The sequence below is a fragment of the Mus caroli genome, chromosome 2 (assembly GCF_900094665.2).
Source record: "Mus caroli chromosome 2, CAROLI_EIJ_v1.1, whole genome shotgun sequence".
NCBI classification, from domain to species: domain Eukaryota; kingdom Metazoa; phylum Chordata; class Mammalia; order Rodentia; family Muridae; genus Mus; species Mus caroli.
In genome coordinates this window covers 47,785,027-47,788,448 of record NC_034571.1, presented here as the reverse complement: position 1 = coordinate 47,788,448, position 3,422 = coordinate 47,785,027, and the positions used below count along the sequence as shown (strand labels likewise).

General features: G+C 42.8%; 1 protein-coding gene across 6 annotated transcripts in view; it reads left to right on the top strand.

Annotated features, from left to right (window-relative positions):
• The window catches only part of Cacnb4 (calcium voltage-gated channel auxiliary subunit beta 4), a 243,005-nt gene that overhangs the window by 203,038 nt on the left and 36,545 nt on the right, over window positions 1-3,422 (top strand). The gene's annotated exons all lie outside the window — the stretch shown is intronic.

Here is a 3,422-nt window from a genome sequence, read left to right as displayed (position 1 = left end):
TTTGTAGACCAGGCTGGCCTCGAACTCAGAAATCCGCCTGCCTCTGCCTCCCGAGTGCTGGGATTAAAGGCGTGCGCCACCACGCCCGGCTAATACTTATTTTAATTGGACATATTTATGTGATCATCTGCTACATATTACATATAATAGGTCACAATGAAATCAGAAGAGTTAACACTTTGGGTTCTCTAAACTTAAAAGCAAATAAAGCTTGCTGAGGTAGGGTATGACATTTTGAATCATGTATGAAGCCTGTCCTGGCCAAGTTGGAATAACTAATATTTGCATCTGCATAGAGGCACTGTGTGTGGCCCCTTTGAGATGCTCCGAAGGCACTTTGATGTGTCTTGCTGGCAGTGTTTGGCTCTGTGAGCTGTTGATCAAGGGATTTTCCTCCAGTCTAGCAGCTCCTTTTCCTTGTGTAGTGTCTGAGCTAGTAATCGTATATGGCTCAGAGCCACTGTTTTCTCATCTTGCAGATCAGATTTAAAAAAAAAAAAAAATCTTAGAAAGAGAACATGCTAATCACTTTAGGGAAATCAAGATGGAGAAGACTGGAACAGTGCTAAGGGGCCTTTCCAGAAAGCTGGCTCAGCCCGTGAGACATCACCAATCCAGATGGGCAGGCTTCTGTAGCAGGCTGATTGCTTCTTGTTCAGCCATCTCTCAAGCGCCTTTCTAAGTGCTTTCTCGGCCTAAAGGTCAAGAATCGCTACAACAGTGGTGGTTCCAAAGCCAAACAGAGAGCCTCATGCTTCCACTCTGCACCACAGTGCCTTGCTCCCCAGGGGCCAGAGAACTCTAGCTCACTTTGAGTAGGAGGCTCTGTGTTCTTTAGCTGTTTCCTAGAACTATGGGAAACCACTTTGGGAAGTTGCATTAGCCATCTTAGGCAACCCTGTAAGGCCATTGGGGTACCACTTAACAAATTAGTATCCTGGTGGGCTGACTTAATTTCAGGAAATAACTGAAGCCCCGGGAAACTCTGACTCATGGTCTGGGTTATTCCTGCCACACTAGAATGTAAACCCCAGACCTTATGCACCAAAGATTTCAGAAGGGCCCTCTTGCCTTTTCTTAATTACAAAGTAAACAGGTCTGTTATTTCAGGTGTGTTATCTTGAGTTAGTCAGGAAACTAAGACCCAGGTTGCTCAAAGTTCCCTATCCATCAGCTCACACTCCTTTCAACTCCGACTCTGATTGGCAGGGAGCCTGGCTGATGCAGGAGCTCTGAGCAGGAAGGGCTGAAGCCTGCCAGTGTCACTGTCATTTCAGTGTGAGATTGTTACTTAAAATTATTCAAGTTACTCAGAATGCCATGCTGTGATGACTCAATGAACCTTCCAGGCTTCCTTCTCACATTGTCAGTACTGGAGATATGCCAATTCCACTTTCTTCTTCTTTTTTTTTTCTCCTCTTTTTTTTTAATTAGGTATTTTCTTCATTTACATTTCCAATGCTATCCCAAAAGTCCCCCATACCCCCCACTCCCCTACCCATCCACTCCCACTTCTTGGCCCTGGCGTTCCCCTGTATTGAGGCATATAAAGTTTGCACAACCAATGGGCCTCTCTTTCCACTGATGGCCGACTAGGCCATCTTCTGATTCATATGCAGCTAGAGACACGAGCTCTGGCCGGGGGGTACTGGTTAGTTCATATTGTTGTTCCACCTATAGGGTTGCAGACCCCTTTAGCTCCTTGGGTACTTTCTCTAGCTCCTCCATTGGGAGCCCTGTGTTCCATCCAATAGCTGACTGTGAGCATCCACTTCTGTGTTTGATAGGCCCCGGCATAGTCTCACAAGAGACAGCTATATCAGGATCCTTTCAGCAAAATCTTGCTAGTGTATGCAATGGTGTCAGTGTTTGGAGGCTGATTATGGGATGGATCCCCGGGTATGGTAGTCTCTAGTTGGTCCATCCTTTCGTCTCAGCTCCAAACTTTGTCTCTGTAACTCCTTCCATGGGTGTTTTGTTCCCAATTCTAAGAAGTCCACTTTCTTCTGAGCTAAGTAACTTATCTTACAGTTGGTATATATTGCAACACATACAGACATGCACACATACACAAATACACATGCATATATAGGCACATATTCGCACACACATATACACACAAATACACATATAGACACACATATACACATGGATACACACACAAACACACATACACACATATACATACATGCACATGTACACACACATACATATACATACACATACACATACAGAGGCACACACATATACAGGCACACATATACACAGATACACACATACACAGACAAACATACACACATACATACACACACATATACATAAAACACATATACACACAACATGCACATGTACATATGTGCGCACACACACACACACACACACAAATAAAATCAAAGAAAATAAGTTTCTTATTCCTGGAAGGTTTAAATGATATAATTTTTATCTATTTTCTAGAAATTACCAGTAGAAACATTCCCTTGAGACAGGTGGCTTAGACTAAACTTCTGTCTGCCCTGGGCTCAGTAAATCAATAATTGCCAATATAATTTTTCTGGCACTTTGGCTAAGACCTTGCTGATAGATGGTTACCCTACACTCATTAGAGTCATTTGTGGACTTGTGTCCCTAACTTTGTACATTATGAAACCAGGAAGAAATCTTTGAATTCCCATTAGGCCTAGGCATAGATTATTTCTAAATCATATGTACAAACATGTCATTTATTCAGACTTTGTAACTTTTGGACTTTTTCCTCAAAGAATGGGCTATGCATTTGAATGAGAGTCTACAGCAAACAGTATCCTATGAATTTCACCTGAGAGCTGTTAGTGAATGACTGTCCATCAAGAGTTTTACACTTAACATGTTACCATTGATACAAACTGTGTCTGGTGGGACCTTTTGTCTCGAGGACTAAGTAGACCTTCTTGAAAGAACTGAATGAATCCAGAGGTTAGAACCTACTTTTGATAAGGGCTGACAAATAAGAGTGCACAGGGTTCTAACTGACCCACTGCCTCTGCCATAAAGCAACTTACATGGAAACACAGCCTCGTGAGGCATTGTGACTATTTTCATAGTAGGACAGCAGATTCGAGTGTTGTAGTAGAGAGTGCATTTATTATTTGGGCCTTTACAAATAAAGCCCCTGAAGAATCCTCCTTTAGTCTGTGAGCTGAAAACATTTCCTACAAAACACAAAACCACGACCTTTGTGGTCTCTATGTACTGTGTGCACTCTGAGGTGTAGTACACCTGACGGTGTAACGTTGTATCCCTTCGCTTCCTTGGAGTTAACTACTGAGATGTGAGGTAACATTGTATCCCTTCGAGAGTTAACTACTGAGATGCGAGGTAACATTGTATCCCTTCGCTTCCTTGGAGTTAACTACTGAGATGTGAGGTAACATTGTATCCCTTCG